The sequence below is a fragment of the Salvelinus fontinalis genome, chromosome 23 (assembly GCF_029448725.1).
Source record: "Salvelinus fontinalis isolate EN_2023a chromosome 23, ASM2944872v1, whole genome shotgun sequence".
NCBI lineage: Eukaryota > Metazoa > Chordata > Actinopteri > Salmoniformes > Salmonidae > Salvelinus > Salvelinus fontinalis.
This window is the reverse complement of record NC_074687.1, coordinates 9,338,037-9,360,036: the sequence shown is the minus strand read 5'-3', so window position 1 is coordinate 9,360,036 and position 22,000 is coordinate 9,338,037.

Below are 22,000 nucleotides of genomic sequence, written 5' to 3'. Positions count from 1 at the left end.
CGAGGAGACTGTTGGTGTTGAACTCTTTAGGCCTATGTGTTTTATTTATCAGGAAAAAACCAACTCTGGATGGTTAATGTGTCCAGACTGCTTGAATAACTGGGACTTAAATTCACATAAGAGTAAATAGCTCATGTTTTAGCTTCAGCAGTTAATGTCAAAGTAAATAGCTCATGTTTTAGCTTCAGCGGTTAATGTCAGAGTAAATAGCTCGTTTTAGCTTCAGCGGTTAATGTCAGAGTAAATAGCTCATGTTTTAGCTTCAGCAGTTAATGTCAGAGTAAATAGCTCATGTTTTAGCTTCAGCAGTTAACGTCAGAGTAAATGATGCACTACACTATGGGCTTTCTGAGATGTAAGACCATACCACAGGGGAGGACGGCTCACAATAATGGATGGAATGAATGGGGTAAATGGAGTGGTATTAAACACATGGAAACCATGTAATGTGTTCGATACCATTCCTTTCATTCGATTCCAGCCATTACTATAAGCCCGTCCTCTCAATGAAGGTACCACCAGCCACCTGTGGTGCTATTTATTCCCCATGGTGAACCTTAGCTGCTTTATTAATGAGCAGGGCTCAGCTCAATGGAAATGCCACCCCTCATGCCTTGCCACAGAATGTCTCCCTAATAGCTGACAGCTCATATTGAGTATATTTCCTTTACTGTTGCTTTTGGGTCTGCCCAAGTGAAATGACTGACAGCTAGACAGGGTCCTGATCTTTTGCCTAAAGGGATTGTTTCCGCAAAATATGAAGTAAGAAATGATCCACGTACCTTGGCAACTTCAAAGAGAAGTCTAACTCTAACACTAGCAATGAATTGACTTTATATGGGCTTGATATCTCCCAGTCAGTCACGCATCATCGACGCCAAAGTCAGGCATTAACCGTGCAGATCTCAAGTTAACATTCGACTCTGTGTTTACAGTATTATTAGAATAATTTGTATGAGATCGACTTTGCTACTTGCTGACTTAGATTTCACCCCCTGTTCCCCCCCTCTCTCCCCCCTCCTCCCCTATCCCCCTCCCCTCCGTCTCCCCCCTCTGACTTCCTCCATCACCCCCGCCCCCACCCCCTTTCTCCCCTCCCCCCTCTGCCTCCCCCTCCCCTCCTCCCCTCCATCCGCCTCCACCCCCCTCCCCCCATATACAGTATATAGAAAGACTGAATCAACACAGTACAATGACAAATACTGCTCCCAGAGTGTTTACTGCACTGGGAATACAATGTTGGAATAGTTTAAGGTAATATAGGAGTGCAAACATTTCCTACCCTTAAAACGTCTTGCAATGATGTCCTCTCTGGTTTAATGTCATCATCAGAACCGACAACTAAAACATGAATATATTTCCCAGACGTGTTGATATTCTCATAACTAAAATTCTAAATGATCTGACATCTGACAAGACTAAAACAAGAAAAGACAATACAATTCAACAGAGTTTAAAGGAAGGCTTGTTAGAAGTGGTGATTACAATCCCACTGGGCTTCACTCCTCTGACATCCCCAGATCACCATGGAGAAAGCACTATTAATATGTCTCTCTTTCACTGCCTGCACTAAAAATATGCCCGTAATTGCTTTGTAGAAGCTCTGCAATCAGGGAGACGCTTATGGACTTCATCACCAATCAAGATTTCCAGGAACGGCTCTCTTTCATTGACCCCCACTCAACCGTTGTGACAATGCTGTCATTGTCACACATATCTCCTCATGAAACCTCTTCCTAGCAGCTTTATTCATGTGTTATAATGGGTTACTGTGCTTGTCAGAGTGGCTCCAGCTTTTTCATAGCCCAGTAATCATCTCTTTCCTGTCTTTGACATGTTCCCAATTCTAATGTGTTCCTCATTTCAAACAAGGGGGGGTTCATTGTCAAATGGGGTGAAACGTATGAGCAACAGATGAGGCAGAATGTAGTACTTGAGTATAGCTGTCCAATCCATTGTTTCTGCACGGTAAAGAACAACGAAGGAACAATGAAGCAACATTGTCAGATTATTGGCAAACAATTAATGTCAACAGAACAAGTGATTATGAACTGTTTTATACTAACTCACCATTTACTAAAAATGAAAATGGATGTGTGGTTTAAATCAACGTTAACACCGGACCCATGTCGCCATGAAGACACAGAGGTCCTGCCTCTGAGTGAAGCTATGAAGCTGTGTGATGACCTTTCAACATGTGCTAGATGAACCCATGGCATGCTTTTTCCTGTTAAATACTAGGCTCTGGCATAGACAGAGAGGAGCACACAACAGGGCCAGTCAAAGGTTGGCGGTTGCCAGAAAACATAGTGCCTCAAATCACTTCAGAGCCAACCTGGGTTCAACTACTATTTGTAATCTTTCAATGGTCCTTTGAAGATTTGCTTGAGCCTGCGTGGAGAGCCATGCGGGCTGTTCTATTGGTTAATTTACAACAGGCAAGCTCAATCAAGCACAGCTAAAGTTTTTGGAAATATTTCAAATAGTTGTTGAACCCAAGTCTTATTCACAGGGAGGAAATGCATGCTATCACTGTTTCTCTACGGGCTCGAACTGCCAAAAGCGGAAGCATTTTGGAAAGCAACTCTTTAAGTGAATATGTTTCCCCCAAAATAGTTGTATTCCAACACTGTCAATATAATTAGGATTACATTACTATAAATAATGATTGACTTACATTGGAACACGTGCCGAGTGCCTTTATCAACTACAATAAAGTAGTTTGTATAATGATCTGAGACATGTACAGGAATCAAACTTTACCATGAAATTGAAAACATTCCATAACTGAAATCAATTTCAAATGACAAATGCCTAGAGGATGAAGAAACGAGGGTGTTGAAAGAAGGAAGAGATGGATGTCTTCCCATTGTGGGTATTAATTATCTTTCCATTTCACTGGCTGCTATTCAGTCACTCCGTTCTGTGTACTGCTGTTTTCTCACTCTGAAACCCCCTGAAGATTTCTACCAACAAGTTTGAACATCACAAGGTCCAAAACAAGCTAACACCAATGCCACAGGGGGACAAAATGCTTTCTTTGGTTTGTACACTGAAACCTTCCTGGAATAAACACATGGTTAATCTATGTGTTGTGATTTTATTCATGTTTCTCTGAATCTGATATCTTAAAGATGTGCACATCTCTGAAACTGTAGACTTCAAGGAGAACAGTCAGTCCACTTGCTTTACAACTGAGATACTTCCATATGGTAAAGAGCTATTAACTAATGAAAGTCGAGATGGGTATCCCATGCCCCTCCCCATCCTAAATTAACCCCTTCACATAATGATGATAACTTGTGACATGCATGAAAGACAGAGTCCAATTGTTCACAGCTTAAGACAGCACAACGGAAGTATTGGAGAATGTACAGTATCGATACAGTTTGCAGGAGGATGAATTCCAGCTTCCATATGTCGAGCAAAATGCTGAGTTTAAAGTGCCCCGAGAGGATAGTGTGGAAATGTGAGAAACAGAAGTGGGTCATATATTTTCTGATACAGTACATGTGTCTGGATCGTACAGAATCCTCCGGGTAACATTACGCTACATACTATTCTAGTGGGAACAGCCTTGTTGTAGTTCACTGAGAATGTAATGTACTGTATTTTTGGTACCGCTTTAAATGACATTCAGCTTATAAAGGCTTTATAAAGGCTTCATAATGCCTTCATAAGAACTACATACATGTGTTACAAAGTCCCTATAAATCAAATCAAATCAAATTATATTATTGTGAGTGTAGTGAAATGCTTCTGCTTCTAGATCTGACAGTGCAGCAGTATCTAACAGGTAATATCTAACAACGCCACAACAAAACCCAATACCTAACAAATTCCACATCAAAACCTAATACACACAATCTAGTAAAGGAATGGGAGGAGAATATATACATATATGGATGAGCAGTGACAGAGCAGCTAAGATGCAATAGATAGTAAAGAATAGATAGTGAAGGATACAGTATACATTATATACATATGAGATGAGTAATGTGAGATATGTAAACATTCTGAAAGTGGCATTATTAAAGTGACTAGTGTTCCATTTATTAAAGTGGCCAATGACATCAAGTCTGTAGGTAGGCAGCCGCCTCTCTGTGCTAGTGAGGGCTATTTAACAATCTGATGGCCTTCAGATAGAAGCTGTTTTCAATCTCTCTGTCCCAGCTTTGATGCAGCTGTACTGACCTCGCCTTCTGGATGGAAGCGGGGTGAACAGGTAGTGGCTCGGGTGGTTATTGTCCTTGATGATTGTGTTGGCCTTCCTGTGACATTGGGTGTTGTAGGTGTCCTGGAGGGCAAGTAGTTTAACCCCGGTGATGCGTTCTCTGGGGAGCCCTGCTTTATAAAGGGTTGATAAATGTGGCGTAACTGTGTGACATAATCAACAATGTCGAATATGATATAAACATGTCCTTTCTAAAGGGTGACATGTTGTGCTGAAGGCTGGCATACACTATAAAGTGATGTCATGGTAGTCACATTACACCTAATCTCGTTCCAAGACACTTCCGCTCAAATGGTCTGGTGGACAAACGCATCCAACTTGGCCGTCTTTGGTTAAGGTTAGGTATAAAATCACATTTTAACAAGACAAGTTGTAGAAATTTGCAGGCTTTAGTCATAATTGTGACTTCATGACCGTGTTAAGTGTTGACGATGACAAATACTTTACTCAGTAAGGTCACTCCTATAGAATTCTATGATCACTCCCACTAAGGCCAACTTTGAATGGTTGATATCCCAGGCATATATGTGCTGTGTGTTCCATAGCCTGGGGACGACGTTACACTCAGTAGCACTTAACTTGATGAAAGAATCTTAAAGAAATTGATAGTGTCTTTCTCTTGGAACCAAGACGAGCACACATACAACCAAAACGAGCCATACCTCACGGTGCTGAGCCCAGTCAAGTCTTTGATGCATTCACCCACTCCCCCCACTGAAAGATCAGCCACAAAATGTTGGCACCATTGTAACAGGTTGTAATCAAGCCCTGGACTCCAGTATGGTAACAGAAGAGGAATACCTGATTGGACTACTCCAAATCATCTTGGTTCTGACACACACATACACACAAGCGCAACCTTTTTCAGGTCCATCAACTTATTTAAATAGCTCTCTCCCCCTACAGTAACCTGTGGATCATGAGAGATCCTTCAGAAATCAGCAGAACGTTAATAACCAATTTATTGACACTTTATTTAGAGTCCTGTAATACTTAGCTTGAAGTGAGACACCTTCGGTCATTCATAACACATCCATATAGACTCTATATCACGTGATGCTGTACTTACTATAAAGTCAGACACCTTTGGTCATTCATAACACATACATAAAGACTCAATATCATGTGACGCTTTATCAGTGCACCTGCATTAATGTGGCCAGTTTCAACTTCGTTGTCGATCATCATTAGTATAGCCTACTTCAAACCTGCAGTGAGATACCTCCACCGACATCAGTGTAGATTGCCCTTGGCTTTGACATTGATAAAGGGAACCGCAGGCAGTAACTGCTTACCTCGAGGGTTTGTCGTGACTTTGGTTCTCTCTCAAGCATCCCCCTGCTGCTTTGTGATGACAGTTCATTTTGAGGAGCTGTCAAAGTCAGAGAGAAGAAACTGAGGAAAGAGAGGATATGTGGTGAGGAATAGGATGATTGGCTGTTAAAGCACTTGTGAAGGAGAATTTTATGTTTGTGCTTTTCTAATAACCAATTCGACTGTGACTGATTGATCGTGCCTGGGAGGAATCCTCAATATCAGTATAAGCAATTTGTCAGTACGCCCAGAACATTGCTTGGGTGACTGAGGGGTGTCTCAGTTTCAAGGTCTCAGTTTGGAGAGAAGAAGCCTGGTGAGGTATTGGTCGGTTACATGCATGAACCAAACGTTAATGATGAATTAATGATGAACAATGATTATTGTAAATCATGCAAATATAACTTGTCTGTGTAAGCAGTATATTAGAGAACTAACGGGACTGCCCCGGCGGAGCTCCCGACAGACGTGTACTATGATGCATTAAGTTTGTTGGAACCTGCTGATAATAAATAATGATTAATTTAATGTTGACTTCAGGTGTCCCTGGTGGTAAGTTCCACGACACACTGTTGAGGACTTCAAGTATAATAGTTTTTTACATTCAACTCAGCCAAAGTGCACTCCTTTGCCAGGTTCTCCTTCTCATCCTTCTCTGTTTCAGACGTGTGTAAAGCCCTGATGATCTAGACCCCAGCCTCCTACACCTAGCTGAAGACATCATTGTTCTCCCCTTAACATGTATTTTTAACCTCATACTTGACGTTAAGGTAATCCCCAAGTTATGGAAATCTACTTTTGTACAGCCTCTCCTGGAAGGTGGAGATCCTTCCCTACTTGACAACTATCGACCCATATCAAAACTGTTTGTACTGTCTAAGGTACTGGAGTCCTTAGTTAGTAGGCAGCTGAAGGCCTACCTCTAAGAAAACAACATCTTAAATGGAATGCAATCAGGTTTTAGGTCTGGCCACACCACTGTTTCAGCAACATTGAAGGTTTTAAATGACATCCACTGTGCTCTTGACAAGAAGTTACATTGTGTGTCTGTCTTTATTGATTTGTCGAAGGTATTTGACACCGTGGACCATGCTGTGTTAGTGCAATTGTAAAGATGTTGTGGAATTACTGGTCAAGCTCTGGATTGGTTTATAAATGACCTACACAATGTGTAATGGCGGATGGTTGTAAATCTGAGTCCATAGAGGTTTGCTCAGGTGTTTCATTTTGGGCCCACTCTTGTTCATTTTGTATATCAACAACATTGAGGATCATGTCGAAACCGCGGATGTTCATTTTTATGCAGATAACACTGTTCTTTATTCATGTGGTAGTAGTTTATTTTTAGCATTTGAAAATGCCCAAAGAGCATTTAACACCATACAACAGAATCTGTATTATTTGAAGCTGGTCTTGAATTTGGGTAAAACAAAATGCATGGTATTTTCGGATGCAAGGCATGTTACTAATCATGTCATTGTTACATTGGATGGACATACTATACAGCAAGTCAAAGTGTACAAATATTTGGGATGACAAGCTGAGCTTCACTGTTCATGTGGAGAACTTGATAAGGAAGCTCAAGCTAAGAATAGGTTTTTATTACCGGCATGAGGCTTGTTTTTCTCTGGCCAGGAAGGAGCTGGTACGATGTACATTACTGGCGGCTTTAGATTGAAGTGATGTTATATATATGCAGGCCTCAACCACTACCCTGCGAGTACTTGATTCAGTATATCATGCAGCCCTCAGGTTCATTACCAAGCAAACTAAAACATCATTGTGATCTCTACAGCGCCATTGGCAGGTCATCATTGACCATGCGTAGGCTTCATCACTGGTATACACTGATTTATAAGGCCATATTGGGTAAAATTACACTTTCTGTCACGCCCTGACCATAGAGAGCTTTTATTCTCTATGTTGGTTAGGTCGGGGTGTGATTTAAGGGTGGGTTATCTAGGTGAATTATATTTCTATGTTGGCCTAGTATGGTTCCCAATCAGAGGGCAGCTGTTTATCGTTGTCTCTGATTGGGGATCATCTTTAGGTAGCCATTTTCCCATTGTACTTTGTGGGATCTTGTCTATGTTTAGTTGCCTGTGAGCATTATTATAGCTTCACGTTTCGTTTGTTCGTTTTGTTGTTTTGTTCTTTGAAGTTTTCTATTCCATAATAAAGGATGGAAACATACCACGCTGCATCTTGGTCTACTCCTTATGACGAACGTGACACTTTATCTCTGTTATTTTTAATCAGATCAGTAAATAAATATAAATTACGGTCCCATTCTCATTTGCTTTTAACAGTACCAAGAATTAGAACAGGTCATGGTAGAAATAGTTTTAGTTACTCAGCTCCGTGGTCTTGGAATTCTCTCCTGAACATTTTCAAATGTGATGATCTTGTCAAGTTGGTGGAGTTTAAACACTTGGTCGATGCATGCATTACAGAAGAGTGTAATTGTCTTTCGGACAGCTGCTTTTAAGTTATGACATTTGTGTTTCTTTACGTAATATGTAATTGTTGTACTGTATGTGTGTTTACAGTTTTGTTCAATGTTGTGATAGTGTATGTAAATTGTTTTGTCTAAAACTTTGTTCCACCTGCTGCTGTTGTACCAGGTCTCTCTTGAAAAATAGATGTTATCTCAATGAGAAACACCTGTATACATAAAGGTTAAATGAAAAAAAAACAAGTATAGTGTGTTAAATGTTTCATATTTCCTATAAAAGACCTCTCGCTATAACCTATAATTGACTTGGTGATACACCAAATAGTATATTTAAGCAATAAGTCACGAGGGGTTGTGGTATATGGCCAATATAAGCGCTGTTCTTATGTTCTTACCACAGCTAAGCGCTGTTCCTGGATACAGCCATTAGCCAAGATATATTGGCCATATACCACAACCCACCGATGTGCCTAATTGCTATTATAAACGTCTGTGAGTATAACAGAACTTATATGGCAGGTGAAAACCCGAGGAGAATCCATTCAGAATTTAATTTTTTTGATGTCACCACCCATTGAAATTCTTGTCTATGGGATATTCAAAGGAAATCTTCCCAGATTGGAGTTCCTATGGCTTCCACTAGATGTCAACAGTCTTTAGAAAGGGTATCAGGCTTGTTTTTTGAAAAATGAATTAGTAGCTGTAGTTTTTCAAGGTGGCTCTCATTTTGACTGTAGTCTTGTGGCCACGCGTGGATGAGGGCGCACCTCGTTATTTATCTCCGGTATTGAACCTACTACATACTACGATTAAATTGTATCGTATATATTATATAATAGTTTATTTACATATTAGGGTACCTGAGGATTGATTAGAAACGTTGTTTGACTTGTTTGGACGAAGTTCATTGGTAACTTTTGAGATTCCTTTGTATGCATGTTGAATGAGTGGAACGGGTGGATTACTGAATCAAAAGAAAGAAGGACTTTATCGAACAACACAACCATTTGTTGTGTAGCTGGGACCCTTGGAATTGCAAACAGAGGAAGATCTTCAAAGGTAAGTGATTTATGTATCGCTATTTCTGACTTTTGTGACGCCTCTGCTGGTTTGGAAAATGTTTTTAATGCTTTTGTACGCGGGGCGCTGTCCTCAGATAATCGCATGGTAAAGTTTCGCCGTAAAGCCTTTTTGAAATCTTACAAAGCGGCTGGATTAACAAGAAGTTACGCTTTTAAATGCTGTATGACACTTGTATTTTCTTGAATGTCTAATATTACACATTTTAAATTTTGAATTTCGCGCTCTGCAATTTCACCGGATTTTGTCGAGATGGGGCGCTAGCGTCCCACCTAGCCCAAAGAAAAAAACTCAGTTTTTCACAATTCCTGACATTCAATCCTGGTAAAGATTCCCTGTCTTGGTTAGTTAGGTTAGGTTCACCACTTTATTTTAAGAATGTGACATTTCAGAATGTCACATAATAGTGGAGAATTATTTATTTCAGCTTTTATTTCTTTCATCACATTCCCAGTGGGTCAGAAGTTTACACACACTCAATTAGTATTTGGTAGCATTGCCTTTAAATTTTTTAACCTGTCTAGGATCAGCGTGGCGCTAGCGGCACACCCCCCCCCCCCCCCACTGAAAAACCAGTGCCGCGAAATTCAAAAAAAATATTTTTTTAAAATATTTAACTTTCACACATTAAAGTCCAATACAGCTAATGAAAGACACAGATCTTGTGAATCCAGTCAACATTTCCGATTTTTAAAATGTTTTACAGGGAAGACACAATATGTAAAGATGTACATCTATTACCTAAAAACACATTAGCATAATCCACCATCTTTTATTTGTCCACCAACACCAGTAGCCATCACCAATTCGGCTAAACTAAGATATTTATAGCCCCTAACCAACAAAAAAACTCATTAGATGACAGTCTGATAACATATTTATGGTATGGGATAGGTTTTGTTAGAAAAAAGTGCATATTTCAGGTAGATGGCATAGTTTACAATTGCACCCACCGTCACAAATGGACTAGAATAATTACAATGAGCAACGTGTTTACCTAACTACTAATCATCAAACATTTCGTAAAAATACACAGCATACACGAATCGAAAGACACAGATCCTGTGAATACAGACAATATTTCAGATTTTCTAAGTGTCTTACAGCGAAAACACAATAAATCGTTATATTAGCTTAGCACATAGCAATTAGCAGCCCAGCATTGATTCTAGCCAAAGTGAGCGATAAAAGTCAACATCGCCAAAAGATATTAATTTTTTCACTAACCTTCTCAGAATTCTTCCGATGACACTCCTGTAACATCACATTACAACATGCATATACAGTTTGATCGAAAATGTTTATATTTAGCCACCAAAATCATGGTTAGACAATGTGAAATGTAACTCAGCTGGTCAGAATTTGTCCTTGCGCCACTTAGACAGTGATCTACTCTTATACATAAATACTCATAAACGTGACTAAAAAATATAGGGTGGACAGGGATTGATAGACAATTTAATTCTTAATACAATTGCGTTATTACATTTTTTAATTTATCCTTACTTTTCAATACAGTTTGCGCCAAGCGAAGCTACGTCAAAAAACATGGCGTCCTAAGCCACTAAAATGTTTCGACAGAAACACGATTTATCATAATAAAAATGTCCTACCTTGAGCTGTTCTTCCATCAGTATCTTGGGCAAAGGATCCTTTCTTGGGAGAAATCGTCTTTTGGTGGAAAGCTGTCCTCTTGCCATGTGGAAATGTCAACTGCGTTCGGGATGAACTGAAAAGCGTGCCCAACTTTTCACATCGTTGCAAAAATAAATGTCCCAAAATCGCACTAAACGGATATAAATTGCTATAAAACGCTTTAAATTAACTACTTTATGATGTTTGTAACTCCTATAACGAGTGAAAAGATGACCGGAGAAATATAACAGGCTAAACTAACGCTTGGAACAGGAGAGGGTCGGTGTCTTCCACGCGCGTTACGCAGCAAGAAAAGACTTGCTAGCTAAAGGTTTTTTTCATTTGTAGGGCCTGTGAACGCGCAATCGACCCCGTTGGAATCGTCATCACGTAAAGGCATCCAGGGGAAGACGTAAGAAGTGTCCGTATAGTCATAGCAACGACAGTGCCCTTTTAACTGACTTCAGAAAAGTGGCCAACATTTCTCAAATCTGACTCCATGTCAGGGAAATTGCTGTAGAATGGGCTCTGTTCCACTTAGAGACAAAATTTCAACTCCTATAGAAACTATAGACTGTTTTCTATCCAATAATAATAATAATATGCATATTGTACGATCAAGGATTTTGTGGGAAGCCGTTTAAAAAATTAGCCAAATTAGCATAAATAGTCTAAACAGCGCCCCCATCCCCAACAGGTTAACTTCGGTCAAACGTTTTGGGAATCCTTCCACAAGTTTACCACAATAAGTTGGGTGAATTTTAACCCATTCCTCCTGATAGCGCTGGTGTAACTGAGTCAGGTTTGTAGGCCTCTTTGCTCGCACACACTTTTTCAGTTATGCCCACACATTTTCTATATAATTGAGGTTAGGGCTATTTGATGGCCACTCCAATACCTTGACTTTGTTTACCTTAAGTCATTTGCCACAACTTTGGAAGTATGCTTGGGGTCATTGTCCATTTGGAAGACCCATTTGCAACCAAGCTTTAACTTCCTGACTGACGTCTAGAGATGTTGCTTCAATATATCCACATAATTTTCCCTCTTCATGATGCCATCTATTTTGTGAAGGGCACCAGTCTCTCCTGCAGCAGAACACCCCCACAACATGATGCTGCCACCCCCGTGCTTCACGGTTGGGATGGTGTTCTTCGGCTTGCAAGCCAAACGTAACGATGGTCATTATATATTTTTGTTTCATCAGACCAGAGAACATTTCTCCAAAAAGTACCATCTTTGTCCCCATGTGCAGTTGCAAACCGTAGTCTGGCTTTTTTTATGGCGGTTTTGGAGCAGTGGCTTTTTCCTTGCTGAGGGGCCTTTCAGGTTATGTCGATATAGGACTCGTTTTACTGTGGATATAGATACTTTGAACCTGTTTCCTCCAGCATCTTCACAAGTTCTATTGCAGTTGTTCTGGGATTGATTTGCACTTTTCTCACCAAAACACTTTCATATCTAGGAGACAGAACGCGTCTCCTTTCTGAGTGGTATGATGGCTGCGTGGTCCCATGGTGTTTATACTTGCGCACTATTGTTTGTACAGAAGAACGTGGTACCTTCAGACATTTGGAAATTGCTCCCAAGGATGAACCAGACTTGTGGAGGTCTGAGGTGTTGGCTGATTTCTTTTGATTTTCCCATAATGTCAACCAAAGAGGCACTGAATTTGAAGGTAGGCCTTGAAATACATCCACAGGTACACCTCCAATTGACTCAAATGATGTCAATTAGCCTATCAGAAGCTTCTAAATCCATGACATAATTTTCTGGAATTTTCCAAGCTGTTTAAAAGCACAGTCAACTTAGTGTATGTAGACTTCTGACCCACTGGAATTGTGATACGTTGGAGTATAAGTGAAAAAATCTGTCTGTAAACTATTGTTGGAAAAATTACTTGTGTCATGCACAAAGTAGATGTCCTAACCGACTTGCCAAAACTATAGTTTGTTAACAAGACATTGGTGGAGTGGTTGAAAAACGAGTTTTATTGACTTCCGACTTCAACTGTATAATAACAATCTCTCCAATTAAGTCATTCTGTATTGGGCACTCCTTTTAACTTATGGTCAGCACATGTAAATACTCAACTCTTCAATAATCCTGTTGGGTAGGGACAAATCTGGGCAGGGTGTGAGGTCACAAATGGACCACAAGTTCAATGCGACCAAATTGTGTAGGGATCACATTACCCTAATAAAAATGAATAATGTCTCAAAATGGTCACCACAAATTTCAGCATGGAAAATGAGTCATCCCATTGAGACAATTGTATGAAACTTTCTCAAATAAAAAATGTGAATGACTTAGAATAAAGAGAGTATTATGAGCCGTGTAGCCTTGAAAGCTTGTCTCGAATTGTCAATGGACACGTACGACTTGAGGAAAGAAGTACAGATCAGTTGAGAATTATACCAGTCTGTGAGCTCAGTAGTGGTATACTCCAAACAGACTGAGGAAAGCCTTTGAATGCTCATTAATAATCACTCATCGTAATGCATAATGAGCACATTCATAATGCCTTATGAACTATGTATACTTCATTATAAATGTACAACATTGTGAATAGCTGCACATGGCTACATTGTTTTGTTTTCTATACTCTGCAGACAGTGAAATATTCTTGATACCCTGTAAGACACTGTTCCTTAATCATTAGTCAAATCCAATTACACTCCTCAAATAGCTAATTGGTCTAATTGGCAGCTTTTAAAGGAAACAGACGTGTAGTTACAACTGCATTGGCATATCATGGCATGCCCTTGGCGAAGTGTAAAGTTAGTGATGCTAGTTTAACCTTGAAAATTGACATTAGGTTGACAACAGGGTAGAATAGATCATTTCCTAAGCAAATGTTCCTGTTCACTGCACACAATAATAATCCACACTTAATTTCACTTTGTCAAAAGCGATACAGTTGGATGTACAAGAGCTCATTAATTCATACATCGTTATCTATACCCTGTAGGTACCGGTCGATAAAATATGCAAACTTCAAAAGGCATGTCATATTTTTGGTGGACCAAAATACCTTTTCATTAATGTTTCATGGTTTGTTTTTAAAAACCCAAACTAACTTTTGACTTAAATTGGTGATGATGCCTCAGTGAACTGAGCTATTTGTTCTACACTCATGTTTCTTGTTAAAGGTATTGATACATTGAGTTTACATCGCCACTCATTGTAACTGAATTAATACGTTAGACAACTGTAATTCGATCGCACAGCGGTTCAATTCCTAAAAGAGCTATTTAATATTTTGTGGTACATATCTGTACAAGGCAAGTGATTGGTTATGGTTGTGAGGTTCTTGCAGTATTCCCCCACACCCCACATCCCATTCAGTCTTCCAAAACAACACGCAAGCAATGGCTGGAAATGGAAGCTGCGGTCTGCACCTTTTAAACTACTTCAATCAATTTAGCAGACATGAATGGACAGAGTGATGTGGTACAAGACAGGACTTATAGTAACAGGCATACTGTTGTTGACTGTTACTATAATAATATATTTGTCTGGATGTTGTTCTCTGACCTGACTGGATCACACTACATGGGTACTCCAGGTAGGTCCTTACCTCAGATGCTTTGTCAAATGTGTCTCATATGACATTTGCTTAAACATAATTTTGTGAAGCATTTTTTTTATTACTGAAGCGTATTAGCTAGCCAAATGACATGAATGAAAGCCACAGCTAGCCAAAGTACATGAATGGCATAGTGCCTGGCTACGAAGGGAGCATCAAGCCAAGCATTCTTAAGTGCATGTTTCCAGGATTCAAGCAGAAGACAGAAGTGTAGAAGATAGTATTAAATGAGCCAATATTTGAAGTCGTAGACTAATTTAATCTTAGGCCACTTGGGAACTGGTAAATGCTGTGGGAAATGGAACATTCACACGATGGGGTAGGCTACACTGTACATTCATCTTGTTCACTTGCTCTGATGACTAACTCCCTGTAGAGAGATGATGTCTTGCATGCATACCAACTCCATATATGTATAGCTCCCACAAAGTGTTCTCACTGGTGGTCCTTTGCCTTCCTCTTTCACTGAAGCAAGAATGTTCCCTAATGGGACGGCCCATATGAGATTGCGTAATATGTCATAACATGTTGGCAGGTTGTCCTGTGCAGCTTGTGCACATCAGCCTGCAGATTACAGTGAGGTTAAAACAAAAAGCCGCCAAAAGGTTGCAAAGAGTTTATTCCAATTGTATTTATGCATTAACATCAGGGACTTTATCATCAGGCACGTTATTACATCACGCGGTGGCATAACGACGTAGTCACCGCAGAACACATTGCACATGAAAAGAAGCAGGCACAACTTTTCAAGGCCAAATAAGAACACCCACACCTGCTCTATGAAAGCCAACTACCCATATTACTGACCCCTTTTCCCCTAGCCAGGCCTGCTATTTAACCAGGTTATCCTGCACTATACAAAGGTCAGAGGGGTTCACAGCAGACAAAAAATAGACTTTGTTATCGTCTCTTTCCAGATGGCTACCTTCTGCCACAGACAATGCAGTCTTTATTGCTCCTTATTTGGGGGGACCTAACAACATTATTTGGCTCAATTAAACTGACATCTGAGACGCTGCCTCTGTCCCACTTCATCTGATTTAGAGATGGAAAGAGCTCAATCTGCACGAACATCCAGGGCTGCCTGGTGTACAGCCACCAAACAGGTCATTTAGCTTAGTCTCTGTGCTGAAACCTGAAGGAGAAAGAAGCGCTAGGGCTTGAGGTAAGGTGGGGAAACACTGTCTGTCTGTATTAGCTTGCTCATAATATATTATAATATGATGTGGCGTTGTTTTTAAAAGGTGGATTAAGTCCATGTTTAACATTCTACAAGTGAGTGAAGATTAAATGTGCGGGTGTTTCAATAACATCGCAGACATTAGATAATAACTTCACAGTTTAAGCAGAGGGTATTCAAGACAGATTGGAGTTTGCCTTATTCAATCTTGTTCTAATTTCAGCTCTGTCTTCAGGGCAGAAATGTGATTGGCACAGTTTAGGCGAGTAAGGTTGGTTGAGTTTAAGAAATGTTAATTGGTTAGGTTTAGACTTAAGGGATGGGGTGAGATTCAAAACGACAAACTTTTGTATGGCAACCTGTATTTGGGATAATTTCAGATAACTAGCACCTTTTGGTATTTGCCACTACATTAGCCTTTTGTTTATTTCACTCTTACCGGGCACTCCTGGTATGATGGCCTTCTGCTGGTGGACTATCCTGAACTCTCCTTGACCTGCGAGCAGACTAGGTCTGATCCATCTAGCCTGTTTGGTGGCAACATTTCAACTGGCATTTGTTCAGTTGCCTTTGAGGTAAAGTGAAAGCTTATTGTAGCCACTGCTGGCTGGCCTACTTTTTGTGATCTGTCAAATCAATTAAGGGTTTGGCTTTCTAGTTGCAGTAGTACAGAAAATGAAAAAGACTGACGATGTGACAACACTGCATAACAAGATATCATGTAATATGAAAGCCCCTAGATGCTGGATTTATATGGATACACATTTAGCCAATACTGCGCTCAACTATAAAAATATATTTAGTTTTAAATCAGACATCAGTCAGAAGATTAGCTTACTATAATATTAAAACACGTACCCCTACACATTCTTTGTGTCAAAACCCAGATTCAGCTCTACCTTTTTGTCCCTTGTCTCATGCTGTACAGGGGTTGAACTGCAAACATGGCAACCCAAACACATCATCACAGCGGGGGAGTGTATCCCTTATTTGAGCAGTTGAAGAATCGACCCAAGCGATACATTTGCGTTACGGAAGAGATGAGGGTTTTCCATGAGAAATGTCAGACTAAGCAAACAGGGCATGGTCTAAGGGCTTGACCCGCCAGAGTTATACCCGGGGCACCACTGTACAGTATCTCTGACAGGGAGCTGTAGGCTGTTGTGGTTTCATAGTCTGCACGGCTGTTGCTAATGCCACACATGACATTTCTCATGATTCTATCACCTCTCTAAATGTATGTAAATTGTGAAGTCTGTTGTCTGTAATGTCATTTTTCATTATATGCCGGATCCCAGTAAGACCAGCTGTTGCCATTGGCATCGGCCAATGGGGATCCTAATAAATCAAAAATCTCAGAGAAAGGCCATGTTTTTCCTGTCATTTTAAATAGACCTGCCTTTTAGAATAAACAGAGGGGCTGCAAAATGTACATCAAATAAATAATAATAATAATACAAAAAGCAACCCTAAAAGATGTTCATGTCTTGAAGTGGAAGTACAAGATTATTCAAGTAACTTTTTTCTCTCATAAAAACACCTTGACTTTAATGCCCCTGCTGTTGATGGGACCAAATAATAGAAATCAGACATAAACAACAGAGATCTGATTAGTGTGGGACTGTAACGATCTGTAACAAGTTAAACAAGCCCAGTCACAAAACATCCCCGTCATCAAAGCACGCCTTGCAGTTTACGGGAAGCCTGTGACCATTTTAATCACTGTTTCTCTGCAGGATAGATTATAGAAAGTAGAACCACTTGTAGCTGTACAGAGAGAGAAAGGGCAATGAACCAGCGAACCTAAAACTGGAGATCTTGTTGTGCTAACATCTAACCCAGCCCCAGCATGAGAAACAGCTGCTCCGCGTTTCTTTCCCAGGCCATGTCAATATTGGAGAGCGTTCCGACAGGGCAAAAAAAACACCAGGGGAACATTGGTGTGTTCTATCCATGAATGTGATGAAATTAGTTTATGTGTCAGTCAGCTGTAACATGTGGAAATCATATGATGGCCGGACCATAAATCACGTTGACTTCCTTTGAAGGCTGTTCACAAGGCAACTTTGATCCTGTCTGTCTGTTTGACATATGCCCGTTACTTCGATAACCTATAAAACCAGGTACATAGTATACCCTCTGGACAGCAGCTAAGTCAACTCGGCAGCGCCGTCTCTGGCATGGCAAAAATACAGGAAGTGAGTTGACATCTGAGCCTGGGATTTCCACTGTCTCCAGTTCACTGCCACTTTCAAGCGAGAACTATTTTGGAGACCTACTAAGCCTGGCGATGCTATTTAGAGGTCTCGACAAGTTCTCGGAAGCAACGTTAAGACGCTGCAATTCACACGGGGCATGCAGATTTTCAATTCCCTGGATTCTGAAACTGTGCCAGTTGACACTCTCCCCTGCTCCCCTCCGCTGCAGCCTCTTGGCTGAGATGAGCAGCTATGAATAAGAAGAGTCATATGAAACAGTCATGAAAAACTGCATTGTTTTGAAAATGTATTGTCACTAATAAGATTGCAATTCCAGTGGCAGTGCTGGCAACACTAGCTGCAGTAACCCATGGGGAGGGGGTCACACTCGGACATTCAGAGAGGGGGTATATTATTGTGGCCCTGGTGGCACGAAATCAAAGTCGGACTGCATGGAGATGCTTGGGAACATAGTCATGACGGATGACCGTATTGTGGGTGTTTCAGGAAGAAGGTGTACATTTGACCTCCATCATCTAGGATGTGACAATGGTAAATAAATCTCTACATTTATGCTCATTTTTTGCGCGGTCTTGCAGGCCTTCTCATGCAGCTGCAACTGCAAGTACATTTGTAAATCATGACCTATCTTGAGTTGGGCTCTGGGATGGTGCAATTGTTGAGAAAGTGAGCTTATGGTTGTGTGGGGGTAAGGGCTGAATGTGTGTGGGTGTATGTGTGTATCCCACAACTGTTGCGAAGGAAGAAGTAAAAGATGTTAGGGACTATAGAGGATGATCCACAGCAATATATAATAAAAATCGAGGTGAGGGCGATGGAAATGCAGTTGGCAATGGATCTACTTCAATTCGGTAAATGGCACTGTGTGCTCTTTTCAAAGGATGGATCCCAGTCGGTCCAGGGCTAAGGGATACAGGGGGTCGAGGGTGGTCTGCCGGGCATTGGGATGACAACCCAACTCGAGATGAGGGCTTTTAGCGGGTGGAATAGTAGGGACCAATTGGAGGTTTACTTAGTAGAAATGCAAATATCATGGTACAACTATATAGACACTCAATCATTATGTTACTTTTTAATAGGACGTTTACAAACATATATTTTGATAAAAATAATTGAAAGGTGTGTCTCATTATGGTAAGTGGTGAAATAAGTATAGCCAGTTACAATTGTAATGGCTTAGCAGATAATAAGAAAAGACGATCAGTATTTACCTGGCTAAAAGAGAAGGATTATAATATCTATTGTTTACAGGAAACCCATTCGACAGTTTTAGATGAAGTTTTGTGGGAAAAGAACTGGGGGGGGCGAAATATATTTCTCCCATGGGAAAAGAAATTCAAAAGGGGTGATGGTTTTAATTAACAATAATTTTGATCCAAATGTGCAACTTGTCCAAACAGATCCTCAAGGTAGATGGATTATTTTAAATATGTTATTGGACAATAAACATATATGGCTTATTAACCTATACGGTCCGAATAATGATGATCCAAGCTTCTTTGACAATATATATAAGAATGTATCAACTCTACAAGCAACACTAGACTCTATTATTATAGTGGGAGATTTTAATACGGTCTTAAATACCTCTATGGACCGGAAAGGAAATCACACTACAAACTATCACCCTCAGGCACTTAAGGAAATCAGGAATGTCATGGATATATTGGAATTAGTGGATATATGGAGACTTAAATACCCTGACCTAGTGAGATATACATGGCGGAGGCTTAATCAAGCTAGTCGCCTTGACTACTTTCTTATATCATTCTCTCTGGCACCAAAAGTTAAAAAGTGTTTGATAGGGGACAGAATGCGGTCGGACCATCACATAATTGGCATATATATTACTCTTACAGAATTTCCACGTGGGCGAGGATATTGGAAATTTAATCAAAGCCTACTAGATGATAAATTGTTTAGAACTAGGACAGAAGAATTTATAACTGACTTTTTTAGACATAACATAGGTACAGCAGATCCCCATATTGTATGGGACACTTTTAAGTGTGCCTTTAGAGGCCATGCAATTCAGTACTCATCTATAAAACAAAAGCAATTTCGATCAAAAGAGTCCATATTAACAAAGGAAATTGAAGGACTAACAGTACAGTTAGATAACAATAAAAACGGCACCATAGAGGCACAGAATAAGTTAGAGGAAAAACAAAAAGAAATGGAGGAACTTATTCAAGAAAGATCCAGTGTAATATATTATAAAAATAAAGCAAACTGGATGGAATATGCGGAAAAATGCACCAAATTATTTTTCAATCGTCAATATAGAAATGCTACCAAAAAAAAACATATTAAAACTTGTTACAAATGATGGAGTCACGCATGATTCACCAAATGATATTTTGAAAGAGGAAGTAAAGTACTTTAAGAATATGTTTTCGTTTCAGGCTCCTCCATCTCCACTAACTGAAACTAATTGTATGGATTTTTTTCATAATAATAATGTAAAATTAACATCTGTACAGAAAGACTCATGTGAAGGCCTAATTACAGAGGAGGAACTACTTGATGCAATTGGGGCCTTTAAGGATGGGAAAACTCCAGGGCTGGATGGCATACCAGTGGAAGTATACCATTTTTTTTTTATATACTCAAAGGACCATTATTAGCTTGTTTTAACGACTCCTATATAAATGATAGATTATCAGACACGCAACAAGAAGGTGTGATATCATTATTACTGAAACAGGACCCAAGTGGTATATATAAAGATCCAGTCCATTTAAAAAATTGGAGACCTCTTACACTTCAGTGTTGTGATGCAAAAATCATAGCAAAATGCTTGGCGCATAGAATAAAAAAAGTTTTGTCAGATATTATTCATCCTAATCAGACAGGTTTTTTACATGGACGATACATTGGAGATAATGTAAGGCAAGTACTGGAAACAATAGAACACTGTGAAATATCGGGGACACCAGGCCTGGTTTTCATAGCTGATTTTGAAGGCTTTTTATAAAGTACGACTGGAGTTTATATATAAATGCCTAGAATATTCCAATTTTGGGGAATCTCTTATAAAATGGGTTAAAATTATGTATAGTAACCCTAGGTGTAAAATAGTAAATAATGGCTACATCTCAGAAAGTTTTAAACTATCTAGAGGAGTAAAACAAGGTTGTCCACTATCGGCATATCTATTTATTATTGCCATCGAAATGTTAGCTGTTAAAATTAGATCAAACATTAATATTAAGGGATTAGAAATCCAGGGCCTAAAAACTAAGGTGTCATTGTACGCTGATGATTCATGTTTTCTTTTAAAACCACAACTAGAGTCTCTCCACGGCCTCTTAGAGGATCTAGATACATTTGCTATCCTCTCTGGATTAAAACCAAATTATGATAAATGTACCATATTACGTATTGGATCACAAAAAAATACACATTTTACATTGCCATGTAGTTTACCAATTAAATGGTCTGACGGAGATGTGGACATACTCGGTATACAAATCCCAAAAGAAAGAAATGATCTCACTCCAATAAATTTTTATAGGAAGTTAGCAAAAATAGATGAGATCTTGCTACCATGGAAAGGACAATACCTGTCTATTTGTGGGAAAATCACCCTGATTAACTCTTTAATCATATCACAGTTTACCTATTTGCTTATGGTTTTGCCTACACCTAGTGACCTGCTTTTTAAATTATATGAACAAAAAATATTCAATTTTATTTGGAACGGCAAGCCAGATAAAATTAAAAGGGCCTATTTATATAACGAATATGAATTCGGAGGGCAGAAATGATTAAATATTAAAGCATTAGACCTCTCACTAAAGGCATCAGTCATACAAAAGTTATACTTAAATCCAAACTGGTTCTCTAGTAGATTGGTACGAATGTCTCATCCTATGTTCAAGAAGGGCCTTTTTCCCTTTATTCAGATTACACCTGCTCACTTTCGGTTGTTTGAAAAGGAAATAATCTCCAAAATATCTTTATTTTTTAAACAAGCCTTAGAAAGTTGGTTGCAATTTCAGTTTAATCCACCTGAAAGGACGGAAGAAATAGTACAACAAATATTGTGGTTAAATTCAAATATAGTAATTGATAAAAAAACTGTATTTATCGAAGAAATGTTTAAAAAAGGTATAATTTTTGTGAATGATATCATAAATAGGACTGGTGGAGTAATGTCACACATGCAGCTAACACAGACATATGGAAATGTCTGCTCTACCCAAAATTACAACCAATTAATTGCATCATTACCACAAAAATGGAAGAGGCAAGTAGAAGGGGAAAAAGTAAGGAACTTGTATGTCGGCCC